Raw genomic sequence first — 15258 nt, 5'->3', positions numbered from 1 at the left:
TTTCCTTCATTGGCAAACGGTTTTTCCTTAAAATTCCTAATTCCTTAAGGAGGGACTTGGTCTGTGTTTCAGTTCAGCTGTTGGGTGTCAGTGGTACAGTAGTCCCCCAACCCTATATATACTCTTTTTTCTCTATACATACATACTATGATAAAGCTTAATTTGTAAATTAGGCACAGTAAAAGGTTAACAATAATAAAATAGAATAATTATAACAAAATACTGTAATGAAAGTTATGTGAATGTGGTCTCAAAATATTTTACTGTACTGTACTCACCCTTCTTTTGATGATGTGAGATGACATAATGCCTAGGTGATGAGATGAAGTGAGGTGAATGACGCAGGCATTGTGACACAGTGTTATTTTCAGGTGGTTGACCATAGGTAACTGAAGCCATATAGCACACCATCCCATTTGGGGAGAGGACTACTGTAATGACTTCCTACTCCACCCTTACAAGTTCTCAAGGTTAAATCTTGTACAACGAATCTTTGCAGCAAATTAAATTAAGATGAACTGAAAACTGCTCTGCCCATTCTTGGTTTTGATCAAGGTATCTTTAATCTTCTCCAGTGACAGCTATAGTTTCCATTATTTCAGCAAGTAGAGATGGCCACCAACAGGACCTTTTGATCCTGGAGTGTCAAATTGCCTGAGTCTCTTAAAACTTGGCTATTTAGTAGCAAGTTTGTGTGCAGGGTGTGACTGTGTCACAAACATTGGTCTCCTCCTGGAATTATATCCTCTATGTATTTTTCTGGAAGCCATATTGCCAGTAATTACAGAGTTTGGTAGTAATTCATACCTGCTGAGCTGGTTTTGTGAGAGAGAAACTTTGTTGCCTAATTAGAGCTGTAAGGATAGTGTGTAGTGTACTGGATTCCGCCTTCAGCTCCTTTGGTGTACCTACCCCACCACCTGCCAGAGAAACTGTCTTTGAAAGGTAATCAAATCGTGTGCACACATTGTATACATATCAAGACTTATGTTGTGCACAATGTGTGTATATTGTAACTGCTTTGCCTGATGAGTCACACTGTTTTGCCAAAGCTTTTTATTTATAGCCTGCTTTATAAGAAATAGTCTACATTTCTTCTTTAGTTTTTTCTTAGTTCTAAACTTGATTTATAGAAAGTAGAATCAGTTGAAGTATAGAAAACTTTAATTCGTTTTTTTATCATTCTCCTAAAGTATTATTATTTCTTTAAATTTCAAAAAACACCTTTTGTTTTCAAAGTTACTCCTGAAACATGGATCAGTTTTGTGACAATTTACAACTTAGAAAATGCTATTTACATTTAAGAACTTATATCCTGAAAATTTATGATCATAATTTTATGTGTGGACAGTTTTGAAACTTCAGTTTTGATAGTGATGTACTTTTATTATAACAATAAAGACACATTTTCGATGAGTGGTGTCACAATGTAAGGAGATGTATAGTTTATTGGGTTTTGTGTATAATATCATTAGATTGGTAATCTTAAAGATATATCCCAAGGCAGAGCAATGTATGCACCAAATTCACAAATTCAAACCATGTAAAGAGGAAGAGAGTAAGGGACCTAGAATCTGAAAGCAACCTCAGCCCACAGTGGACTCGATCATTTCTTTCCTTTTTCTTTTTTTTAGCAGAATCTATCTCCAAGCCACACCACTCTGGTCAGAGACGTTGCTTTTTCAATTCTGTTGTGAAGCTGTAAAAACTGCTTTTGTTAATTAACATCAGGGGCATAGTAGCAAGAAATCTTGTTTTCTAAAATCATAGGCTCAGATAAGCTCTGCTCTCTGAAGTCATTTTAGTAGAATGCACCATCTCCTCTTATATAAGGAATCTGAGCCATGTGATTCACTTTGACACAGAGAAGCTGCCTCAATTTCCAACCTAGGGGCAGAGATTCAGATAAAATGTTCTCAGACACAACATTCCACATTTATCTTAACTTTGTAGTTTCTAGGGAAACAGGACCCTGAGTCAGCTTCTCAACACTGCTGGTAGTCAGACTGTGACGGTTCTAACAGAATCTATGACAGTGTTTCTAACAGGACATGGCCAAGGGCACACAAACCCTCCCCTTTTTGAGAAATCACTACTGCTTTTTAAATTCTTTTTTAAATTGTGGTAAAATATACATAACATAAAATTTACCACTTTAGCCACTTTTAAGTGTACGGTTCAGTGGCATTAAGTACATTCACATTTTTCTGCAACCATCACCACCATCCATCTCCAGAACTTTTTCCTCTTCCCAAACAGAAAGTTCCATACCCGTTGAACACTAACTCCCCACTTCCATCCATCCCCCTCCTAGCCCCTGCGACCTCCATTCTACTTTCTATCCCTGTGAAGTTGATGACACTGGGTGCTTCATATCAGTGGAATCATACAGTATTTGTCCTTTTGTGTCTGGGTTCTTTCACTTAGCATAATGTCATCAAAGTTCATCCATATCGTAGCACATATCAGAATTTCCTTCCTTTTTAAGGCTAAATAATATTCCATTGCATGTATGTACCTAGCACACCTTGTTTATCCATTCATCAGTCAAGGACACATGAGTTGCCTCTACCCTTTGGCTATTATAAATATTTGCATGGATTTTAATTTTGTCTTTTTAATTGCTGCTTTCTTACCGGGACTTCCCCAACCCTGCTTTGTCCTCTCACCTCCTGAACAAAGATTACTGTGATAGTCAATCTAGAGGTGATCCCCACTCCCTCTGGCTCCTCTTCAGAATTATCCCAAACCCTATTTTTAAAAAGCCCTTCCCTACTCCCTCTTAAGAGAGGCTCCTGGTTCTTCCTGTTAACTGTTACAGTGAGTTCATAAACCTAACATTGTTACAATTATGTTCCGAGTGAGCTTTATCTGATATGCTTTATCACCATCGTATTACACTGGACTTTAATTTCCAGAATCCATTTATTTTTATACTTTTACAGGACTAGCACAGAGCCGTATACTAATGGTATTGGTACTAATTAGTAGTGACAAAGTAATGAGATTATCTCACACTGCAAACTGTCCTACAGTTTATAAAACATTTTAAATAGGCTGTAGGTACCTCATGAATACTTACTGGTTGATGATAATATTTCTTCTTTTCCTGCTTTCTGAAACTTTCTCCTGAGACGTGTTGACATCAGGTTTACTGCTGATAACTGATAACTGCTGTTTACTTCCTTCTAGTGGTCTGGGGAGGAATAAAGGATGATAAATCTTTGCCTTTACTTTCTATCACTGTAAAAAATCTAGAGTAAAAATAGAAGCCAAACTTATAATCTTCAAAGTACACCTTGTACACACTGAACACCCTGAAGGTTTTCATGAAATTTTAATGGCATTTTATCTCAATTCAGTACAACAAACACAATAATTCAGTTCAAAATACATTACGCTGATATTTATTATACCAGACACTATAGGTATTTAATATATTAAGATAGTGAATATCTAAGAATAAGGTGATTCATTTTGAGTTTAGAGTTGTTTGTTTTGCAGATAAGAAAACAGCCTTAATTTTTCCATCTGTAAAATGGGTTGTATGATGATTAAACAAAACATATAGAATATCTAATATATAGTAAGTGTTCACTTAATTTATTTCTGTAAGCCTATCAGGAGATACAAAATTTAATACCAGGAAGATTGTGCCAATGCTCTGAAGAATTATAGAGGGCTGGCCTTGTGGCATAAAGGTTAAGTTCATGCCTTCCACTTTGGCAGCCCAGGTTCATGGGTTTGGATCCCAGGCGCGGACCTACACACTGCTTATCAAGCCATGCTGTGGTGGTGTCCCACATATAAAATAGAGGAAGATTGCCACAGATGTTAGCTCAGGGCCAATCTTCCTCACCAAAAAAAAAAAAAGAAAAAAATTGTAGAGTGCTGTGGGAATATAGTGGAAAGGGATTCATTTTGACCAAAGAGATACAGGAGGATGGAAATTGGATTAGATTCTGCAAGGAGAGAACTTTGTCAACAGATATTGTAGATAAGAATATCCCAGATAGAATATCCTGGACCTAAGCAACGAGGATGATTAGCCTTTAAAATAAGACAGAAAGCCAGTGGAGAGAACAAATTGCAGGAAGAACAGGTAAGTTGATGAGTTCAGTTTTAGAAAGGTCCAAGTTGCCCTTTGAGGGGGACAACTACACAGAGATATCCAGCAGCCAGCTAGAAAGAGGGCAGGAATAAACACATGAACTTGGAAGTCATCTGCACAGAGAGAACAGCTGAAGCTATGGGAGGGACGGAGATTGCAAGCTGCCTAAAAACGTCAGCTAGAGGTCCATGCCAACCTTGAGAATCCTAGTTTTTGCAAATTTTTAAACCTAATGAGCACATAAAGAAGATTCTCAGCTTGATTTGTACATCTTTGCGCATATTGAACAAACTGGGGAAGCAGACCTACCAGAAGTCTGTTTCTTGAAAGAGTAAGGAGTCTCCTGGGAGAGAACTCAGCTAAAGGAAGAAGCAGCCAGAAACAGAGCACAATGGAGCACAAAAGCTAAGTCAGAGGGAGAAAAAGGATAATTCTGACAGCACAGTGTCTAGCACGTGGATTTGTCTCCTGCCTTAGTCCCTACTCGACTCATGTCTAAGTCCTATGGAGAACAGAGAGGCTGCAGGTATTCTAAAAGAACTCTTTCAATAAAAAGAACATAGGATAATGGCATCACACAACACTGCTTGAGTTCTCCTCTAGCACAACAAAATAAAAAAAGACAAAACTGGGGCCGGCCCCGGGGCCGAGGGATTAAGTTCGTGCACTCCACTTTGGCAGCCCAGGGTTTCATTGGTTTGGATCCTGGGCGTGGACATGGCACCACTCATCAGGTCATATTGAGGTGGCATCCCACACAGCACAACCAGAGGGACCACAACTAGAACATACAACTATGTTCTGGGGGGCTTTGGGGAAAAGAAGAAGAAGGGGGGAAAAAAGACAAAACTGAAGCTAGGCGGTAGCAGGGATGGGGAGTAGAGAGGAAAGTTCCTTCTCACTCCCGATATTTGCTTCCATGTGGAAGAAGTACCCCTGGTATAATAGTCCTGGCCTCTTGCGACTGGCCTCTCTTATTTCTCCATAAAAAAGGTGGAGAAAAATTTTAAAATTTGGGACAGAAATTCGACATGGGCAACCCAGTGCAAAGGCAGTGTCCTGGGGAGTGGACTTGTTTGGGAACCCTAGGAATACCTGGGCAGGAGGCTTCTCGGGCCTTTGCTGAGGTCCTGTGTTGTTCAAGTGGAGGGCATGGGAGAGTTACGTTTGAGTTGTTTCGGTCAGTGTGACCTCATATGCGCCCACAGGCTGCTGATAAACCACCTCCCTGTGTGACCAGTTTACCTGGTGATCTCTAGGTGTCTTGATAAAAGCTTGAATCAATTAATAATTGTCATTGCAGCCAAATGTAGACAGTTACACAATTCTGAATAGTCCAATGTAAATGCCACTGAAAATTATGACATCGATCTAGAGCAGTCTAAATAAGTATTGGATGAAAGAATATGAGCACGAACATTCAACGTGGGCCGTGTGTAATGAAAACAACAATAGGCTTCGGAGACAAACCAACTGAATTCAAACCCCATCTCAGCTAATTTCTATCGATATCTCCTTAAACTAGCTGACTCTAATCTCTGAGACTAATGTCCCTTATCTTTAAAGCCGTAACAGCACAAATTCATTTGAAGAATTATTGTAAAATTTTGAGATCATATGTGTAAAGGGAAGACAATACCTGGCACATGGTAGGTGCTTAATAAATAGTATAAGTAAATCGTTGGTATTGTTTATTTTTTTTTTTAGGAAGACTAGCCCTGAGCTAACATCTGCCACCAATCCTCCTCTTTTTACTGAGGAAGCCTGACCCTGAGTTAACATCCGTGCCCATCTTCCTCTACTTTATATGTGGGACGCCTACCACAACATGGCTTGCCAAGCGGTGCCATGTCCACACCCCAGATCTGAACCGGCGAACCCCAGGCTGCCGAAGTGGAACCTTCAAACTTAACCACTGCGCCACCAGGCCGGCCCCAAAACTGATCATTTCTGATCATGTAGCCAGCATTTGAGAAAATAGATTGTGGCAGAGACTGGTCATTACCTATCAAATACGCTTCTCTCTTTCTTCATTAATAACAGGGCACTTTGCCATCCTTGTGGCGGGGTGTGGTCATGTGAATAAGTTCTAGCCAATGATGTTATCAGATTTCCAAAAGGTGTCTTGAAAGGTATTGATGTAACTGGGAGGTGTTTTTCATCCTTCCCGATATCTGGAATTTTGGCACGGTGGCTGCAGCGCCGGCATCTGTCCTGGAACATGATGTGATCTTGAGCCTGGGAATGGTGGTGAGGATGGTGACGCGGAAAGATCGGAGCAACCTTGGTCTCTCCATGCATGGTGACTTGGAGGAGCTTCCATACTAGCTAGAAACTTGGTTTGGTGAAAGAAAAATCTCTACTTTGTTAAACCACTATTTTGAGCCTCTGTTTTTTATGACCTAACACAATTCCTAACCCCTACAGAACTCGCTTGGGAGATGGCCTATATTTAAAGCATGAGTGAAGAAAGGAATTCAGAAAGAAACAGATAACTGTTGGTCAAAATGGTAGGAAGAGGTTCAAGAAAATGCAGCGTTACAGAAAATAAAGGAAGAAAACGTTTGCACAAAGGTGTGAGGTCATTAGTCTCAAATTGAGGATGAGGTCTGAAAGATGTCACTGTATTTGGTCATTAGAGCACAAAATTCTGCTGCAGCTTAAGAAACAAGAAAATTGCAAGTTGACAAAGCAGGTAATAAAGGTTCTTTCTTGATACCTTGGAGAGAGCAGAAGGAAAGGAGTAAAGGAGCAGACAAGTTTGTTAAGAGTAAAGACTGCACTGCCACTGATAAAGAAAATCTTCAAGAAATGAAAGGGAAAGCAGTGGAGAGAGGAGTGAAGCAGGTAAGGATGTATGCAGAAGTTTCTGGAAGAACAAAACACAGAAGCACAGCTGTTGGGACAAGCCTTAGAATTATCATTTTACCAGGTGAAATCTCCTTTGAATGATCACTGTTTTCTAAAATAATTAAATTACCCTGACAAAATTTTCCAAACATAAGTGCTGACAACGGTAACTTTATTTCTACGTAGTAAATTAAGTACCATCTTCAAACTCTTGCATTAAATTTTAAATAAGCATAACACTCAGTATGTAGTTTTGAAAGGGGAGAAATCTTGCAACAACAAGCAAACTTCATGTGTAAACATAATTGCTGGGAAAATTGCATAATCAGCTTAAATCAAATGGGCTTTCTGTACTTTTTAAATTGTTATTAACAACAAATAAGAGTAAACTAATACACCAGAAGCATGTTCATGAAATCAGACGGTCTTCAGAGCTTAGCATTTACCTTGGAGTTTTAGTCACCTCCTGCCACAACGAAAAATTTTCATGACCTGTTTCTTTCACGTAATTGCACAAATTCATTTTATTTTACAAAAATTATCCAAGTGGTACTTTTAAATTTAAGTATTGCTTTAAATGCAGACTCTGTGAACTCCTCCGTACTATTTCATTGTTGGAATTTATTTTATCTATTTGGCTTCCTATAAAAGCAGTAAGAAATACATGCTTCACTTTAGAGAACACTTTGGTTACTAATCCTAAATATTCTGAACAGGAAGACATCTTCCATTTCCTATCTTCTGATTCTCCGTTGACCTTAAAATAGTCTATGAATTGCATTTTGAGGAGAAAGGATGTGGACTGAAAAATTACAGACATAAAACAATTAATAAATTATCACTTTTTTGGCCACATCTAAACAGTTATTGCCAAAGTGAAACACTTCATCTGGAAAAAAAGAAGCAGAAGGTGTGCTGCTGGAGTGTTTGAGAGCATGGGTTTGGGAAGCAGAAAGGTCTGCATTCAAGCTGCCTCTACCACTGTGTGACCGTGGGCTCGTCACGAGAACTGTGTCAATCTCTTTCTCTTCGCTTATAAAATGAAAGCAACAACTACTTCCTACTTTTTAGAGCTGCTGTGAAGATTTAATCAGCATATGCGCCTGCCACATTATAAACTCTCCATAAATGACAACTATTTAGTATTAACTATTTATTATAACCATTTATTAGTATTTATTACATTTGCTTCTCCCTGAGAAAATACATTTTGGCAGATATTTGAGAATGTTTTGTTTTAATAGAAACTTTTTTTTTTAGGCTCTTCTTAAAATTCCCCAAGGGGCATAACAAACAGAAAACAGGATGTTTCGCAATTCAAAAACCACTATCCTTCCATTCCTTCTTTTGTGTTATGTTTCTAGAAGAGTCAGTTGAGTGAGACAGAAAACAGAACTATAAATATGTCCAATGAACTTTTCGGCACTGGGCTTTTCCCACTGCCCTGTTTAAGTTGACTCTTTGTTTTTAGGTTATTTGGTTTTAGGGGCTGCTCTGACACTAATCACCTATTTATTTCTTTAGAAAAAATTATGTGAGGGGCTGGCCCGGTGGTGCATCGGTTAAGTTTGCATGTTCCCTTTCAGCAGCCCAGGATTCGCGGGTTCGAATCCTGGGTGCGGACATGGCACTGCTTGGCAAGCCACGCTGTGCCAGGCGTCCCACATATAAAGTAGAGGAAGATGGGTAGGGATGTTAGCTCAGGCCCAGTCTTCCTCAGCAAAAAAGAAGATTGGTGGCAGATGTTAGGTCAGGGCTAATATTCCTCAAAAGAACACAAAAACTTATAGATCATCAAATTTGGCAGAAGGCTCTACCTTCTTAAAATATAAACTAGAGGACTTATGCCTGTGACTTGTGCTTACACTCTGCAACAAATCATTTCACATTCAGGCCACATCCTACATTAGTTTACAGGCTTCACACGATCACAGTCAAAATCAATATTGGATTTTTCTTCAGACTTGAAACATAGTCTTTTCTTGATCATATTTTGAATTCTGAAAAAATAGTTAAATAAGGCATTTGTTTAATAGTGTTGGAGAAACTGACTAGGGAAAAAAACAGTTCAATCAGAACTTCATACAATATACTAAAATAAATTTTAAATGGATTAAACAGGTAAATATAAAAGCAAAGTCAAAAAATCGTGAAAAAAGTGTTTCATTTATTTTGGAGTAGAGAAAGAATATATAAATCTCAAATAGCAGAATAAACCACGTAAGAAAAGATCGTTAGCTTTCACTCCCCCTACCCGCGCACGTGCATGCACAGATACAAACACACACACGTTTATTATTATTATTATTATTATTATTGGAGGAGGATTAGCCCTGGGCTAACTACTGCCAATCCTCCTCTTTTTGCTGAGGAAGCCTGGCCCTGAGCTAACATCCATGCCCATCTTCCTTTACTTTATATGTGGGACGCCTACCACAGCATGGCTTTTGCCAAACGGTACCATGTCCACACCCAGGATCCGAACCGGCGAACCCCAGGATGCTGAGAAGTGGAATGTGCGAACTCAACCGCTGCGCCACTGGGCCAGCACCAACACATGTTTATTATTTATTTTAAGACTTAAAAAACATCAGAAGCAAAATTAACTGATTGGAGAAAACACAAGAAACATTTTAAACAAAGCTCTGGTATTCTTAAATACAAAAAGCTTTCACAGGTCAATAATAAGAATCAAAACCCTAATGGAAAATGGACAAAGGATATGAACAGACAATTCATAAAGAAATATAATTGGCTGATACAAAGAGGCAAAAATATGCAAACTCATTAATAACATTAATTTAAAAATCAATAATTACCGTTTTGAGGGGCCCGCTTGGTGGCATAGCAGTTAAGGTCGCGTGCTCTGCTTCAGTGGCCCGGGTTCTCAGGTTCAGATTCCAGTTTCAGACCTAGCACCGCTCATCAAGCCACACTGTGGTGGCATCCCACATAAAATAGAGGAAGAGTGGCACAGATGTTAGCTCAGGGCCACTCTTCCTCACAAAAAAAAATAAACTAAAAAATAATTACTATTTTGATGGAAATACCAATAGACTGGTTTAAAACTAGACAAGGTGATTATAAAGTTCACATAGAAATATAAGCATGAAAGAATTAGCCAGCAAAATTCTGAAAAAGAAAAATGATGGGTTGGGGGAGAAACTAGCCCTGCAATAGTTAGGTTTTAGGGCATGAATAGCCAGACATTTAAATATAGACTATACAGTCCAGAAATAGACCTAATACAATGGAGGAATTTAGAATATGATAATGACACCATTTCATATAAGAGAGGAAAAGATGGGTTAATAATATTGTCAGCAACTGGGTAGAAAAAAGTCTGGAAAAAAATTCAATTGACTTTACAATTTACACCAGAATAAAATCTAAATGGATTAAGCACTTAAATGAGAAAAAATTAAACATTGAATTGCTAGAAAGGAACAATAGTAGTTGCTTTTAGTGGTATTGTTGGCAGAATTCAGCTCCTGGAAGAATGGTGTGGCAGATTAAATTTTTAAAAGATGGTCATAACAATAGCTTCTGTTCCACATTCTTTTCTTGCAGTATGACCTTCAAACTCCTCTGATTGCTCAGTGGGCCCTGTGGCCCCTCTCTTTGAACATGGGTGGACCACTGTGACTGCCTTGACCAACAGAGTATAGCAGAAGTGATTTGCAAGCTAGATCGTAAAATGCCATATACTTCCACCTTGCTCTCTTGGGATGCTCGCTCTTGGATCCCAGCCACCATGCTGAAAGGAAGCCCAAGCAGGCCCACATGGAGAGGAACCAGAGCACCCGGGTTCCAGCCCTGCCTGAGCCCCCAGCCAATCGCCAGCACCATCTTGACAGCTGTGTGAGTCAGTCATCTTCAAAGTGGGTATTTCAGCACCTCTCATCTTCAAACTGGATCCTGCAGTCCCCATCTGAGTCACCTCAAATGCTAAGTGAAGCAAAGAAGAGCCAGCCCAGTTGAGTCCTGGCCAAATGATTGTTTTTTTTAGCCACTGGGTTTTGGAGTGGTTTGTTACATAACTGGGAACTAATGAGATACATACATTTTTACCTTCACCAACAGGAACTGGGCCAGCCTCTGTTTCTTAAACAAAGAAATATTAATGCATCTGAGAAACATTATACTTATTATATTTGTTTAAAAAGAAATTATAAGGTGCACTGATGTTGAAATAAAACAAGGTAATAAGGCACATAAAAATCATAATAATTCTGCAAATTTGCTGAAGGATGTTCTTTAACAGGTATGTAAAAATTGCATTCAAGGGACTGACCTGGTGGTGTAGTGGTTGGGTTCACACAGTCCACTTTGGCGGCCCAGGGTTTGCAGGTTCAGATCCATGGCACAGACCTAGCACCACTTGTCAAGCCATGCTGTGGTGGCATCCCATATGAAAAAGCAGAGGAAGATTGGCACACATGTTAACTCAGCAACAATCTTCCTCAAGCAAAAAGAGAAAGACTGGCAGCAGATGTTAGCTCAGGGCCAATCTTCCTTGCGCGCGCACACACACACACACACACACTGCATTCAAATAATCACAAATCAAGATCTCCAGGTTATATTGTTAAGTGCAAAAAAGCAACATATGAAAGAAAAGAGGGAAAATGAAAATATATTTTCATAAAGAAATGATTGGAGCCAGCCCCGATGGCCTAGTGGTTAAAGTTTGGCGTGCTCTGCTTCAGCAGCCCTGGTTTGGTTCCGGGCGTGGAACCACACCTGTCTTTCAGTAGCCATGCTGTGGCAGTGGCTCACATAAAAGAACTAGAAGGACTTACAACTAGAGTATACGACTATGTAATGGGGCTTTGGGGAGGGGAAAAAAACGGAGGAGGAAGATTGGCAACAGATATTAGCTCAAGGCAAATCTATCCCAGCGAAAAAAATAAATAAATAATTGAAGGACACAAACTAATAAAGTGGTTCCTTACTGGGATCTGGTAGTTAATGAGGTGGAAGGGACAGGACAGGAGTGGGTGCAAGACTTCTCAACATACACCTTTTAATACAGTTTTAGCTTTGAACCATGCAAATCTATTCAAAGAAATAAAAAATTTTTAAAGTAACACTAATAAACACATTTTAAATGGTGTATCAATAGGTCTTTGTATTTCAAAAACAAATATTAAGATAAATATAATAAAGATTCTATCCAATTTGATTTTTTCATTTATTGAGAATAAAAACTATCTACAACTGTAATTGTGGCAGAAGCAGTTATATCGCTGGCATTTTTTTTTTTTTTTTGAGGAAGATTAGCCCTGAGCTAACTACTGCCAGTCCTCCTCTTTTTGCTGAGGAAGACTGGCCCTAAGCTAACATCCGTGCCCATCTTCCTCTACTTTATATGTGGGACGCCTGCCACAGCATGGCTTGCCAAGCAGTGCCATGTCCACACCCAGGATCCGAACCTGCGAACCCTGGGCCACCGAAGCGGAACGTGCGCACTTAACCACTGCACCACTGAGCCGGCCCCTCGCTGGCATCGTTTTACTATTATTTACAGAAGGAAAAAAATACCAAAATTATAAAAATAAATAATTTCTCATTTTAAATGTGAAATGCAAGAATTCCAAACATTTGATCTATCTTTGGTGCTGTCACACATGAGTAAAACAAGAATAGTTAAAAGCTTGATTGATCTCTGGGATCAGACTGACTGGCTATGAATCGAGTCTCCACCACTGTGTCATCTCGGAGAAGTTATCTAAATTCTCTAAGTTAACTTTCTCTTCTGCAAAACAGTCATAAGTTGAACGCTCAATAAATGTTATCTGTTGGGAAAAAGTCATTCCCATCTACATGTAAATATACCAAGACCCAAAGCAAATATGATATACATCGTTTTAAATTTCTCAGGTAATCCAGCTTTCTCCTTAGACGTGTGAAATTTTAAATATTTTTTTATTTATTTCAAATATTATACAATATAATATAATAAATCTATAGTTATAAAAAGTTACAATATAGTATAATAAATAAGGAGTTAAGAAATAACTCCTTGTCAAGAGAAGGGATAATATTTAAAAATATTAATGGCAATCTGAAACTAAAATCTAAGTGATTGTGATAAAGTATTGGAGGAGGTCTGTAGCTGCGGTGGGAGAGGACAGCAGGGAAAGTAGAAGTATGTTACAGGTATTCTCTTGGTGGCATGCAGGGGAGTCAGACATAATACTGCTGGGGTGGTTTTGTACTGTGTCATCGTTAGCTAAAGGGAACTGTTTCCCAGAATTCCCTTCTCTGTCTAGTTCCCACTTAGAGTTGGTGTTGTAGTGTAAGGAATTTGACTGACCTTCATTCCCGGTTCCTGGGAGGGAACCTCTAAATTCTTGGCATTTCCCAAGTGATAGGAGTGCCTTCGTTATTGATGGTGGGCCCCTAGACAGTTTCAAGATGGGGGCTGGCCATACTGGAAAGAGCAACCATGTGATTAGAGGATTGAGGCTTTGAGCCACATGATATCAGTCTGACGTCCTGGGAGGGAATGGGGCTAGAAATCGAGTTCAATCTATGGCCAAGAATTCAAGCAATCATACCTGTGTAATGAAACCCAATAAAACTTGACACAGAGCTTGGATAAGCTTCCTGGCTGGTAATACACACTGATGTGCCAGGAGGATGATGCATCCTGATTCCATGGGGAGGTGACATGGAAGCTTCCCATTGGAGACCCTCCCAGACTCCACCCTATACATCTCTTCTTTTGTCTGTTTTGATTTATATCCTTTTGCTGTAATAAAAGTGCAACCATAAGTATAGCTCCTTCCTGAGTTCTGTGAATCACTCTAGTGACTTATAAAATCTGAAGGGGCTAGTGGGAACCCCCAAGTTTGTAACCAATTGGTCAGAAGTGCGGGTGGCCTGGGAATCTCTGAGTTTGTGGTTGGTGTCTGAAATGAGGGCAGTCTCCTAGAGGACTAAGCCTCTAACTCCTAGTAGTTAGAGTCAGAATTGCGATGCAGTTGACCACAAGAGAAATTTGCTTGAGATTTGTTAGTCAGAAGGAAAGCAGCGGCCATATTTCTTACACTCTGGAAGACTGGTGGAGGGTGCCAGGCACTGCGTACCTCGTGCACATTGTTGCTGATCTCCTGGCTCACCTTGTTGGTGTGGGGCAGCACCCGGCCTATGGCTCCTCCAGCTCCTGCCACATTTCCTCCAACTTCTCTGAGTCCTGGCCCAAACATACGTGTAGTTCTAAGCCAAGAGTGCCAGCTACGCCCGCAGGCTTCAGGTCATCCAAGTCATCTAAGGTAAAGTAATGAGAGACAGATGCAGCCTCCATTTTTTCTTCCTAGAGGTTTCCAGTTTGTCTCTGCTTCTGTTCTTGTTCAGCCTTCCTTCCCAACTGCTGGTGTGGCTAACCTACAATGACTTCAGGCCGGACACCAGAGGCAGGGCCACAGATTGCTCCGCCAGCAAACACAACTGCCTGAGACTGAATCCCTATGAGTCCCTTATTCTCTATCACTCTTAGTTCTGCCTCTCTGATTTTACCTTGACTGCCACAACTGTTTCAGTCTATTCATTGATAGAAAACTATAAATTTAAATGCGACTGTTGAGACTTTAAGGGGAAGCATTGCAGGAACAGAAATAGTAGACTCTAGGGTTTCCAACACTGACTGCATATCAGAATCTTTTTACACACTGAGAACACTCTCCTCCTCTGAGGTTCTGGGGTAAAGTTTAGGCATCAAATTGTTTCTGAAAGGTTGCTAGGTGATTCTAGTATGCCTCCAGGGTTACAAAATGCTACGCTAGAAGGAAGAAAAGGAACAAAGAAAAGGTGATCAATCTTACAAACAAACACACACAAAGAAGTATAGCAGGAATAAATCAAAGCATATCTTAATATAAGAAGTATTCCTAAAATCAAGTGACGTGGAAGTGTTAAAGTTAACCAATAGACACAGACAGGTAAATATTAACAAAAATAAAGATGTGAAATAGTAATATAAAACACAATAAAATTCAAAGTTAATAGCATGAAAATGGGTCAAGGATATATACATGGACAAAACTTACAGTATCTGGTGAAAAAACGTTATACTTCTTTTTGCAGCTAACATATCCTCAGGATATATACTAACTTCAGGATATGTTACTCAAGAAAATGACAAATTAAAGTGATCTCTTTCAGAATTAAGAGATCAAGAAGAGAAAAATATATAGGATTTGAAACATGTAATTAACAGGCTTATGTATCGTATTAGAAGCATGTTTAACTCCTTTAACTGCATGTAACTGATGTTCTCTATTCTTTCCGTA

At 39.4% G+C, this 15258-nt stretch overlaps 1 long non-coding RNA gene across 1 annotated transcript; it reads right to left on the bottom strand.

Annotated features, from left to right (window-relative positions):
- Positions 1 to 3113: 3113 nt before the first annotated feature.
- Positions 3114 to 14942, bottom strand: LOC103540825 (uncharacterized). Its single transcript, XR_011540869.1, has 4 exons — positions 14089 to 14942; positions 11256 to 11355; positions 9781 to 9896; positions 3114 to 3196 (listed from the first exon to the last, which is right to left on the bottom strand). It is a non-coding gene; the product is annotated as an uncharacterized lncRNA (long non-coding RNA).
- Between the last annotated feature and the right edge of the window lie 316 nt (positions 14943 to 15258).

The sequence above is a fragment of the Equus przewalskii genome, chromosome 6 (assembly GCF_037783145.1).
Source record: "Equus przewalskii isolate Varuska chromosome 6, EquPr2, whole genome shotgun sequence".
NCBI lineage: Eukaryota > Metazoa > Chordata > Mammalia > Perissodactyla > Equidae > Equus > Equus przewalskii.
The sequence above is the reverse complement of the archived record's forward strand: the minus strand, read 5'-3'. Positions and strand labels throughout refer to the sequence as shown.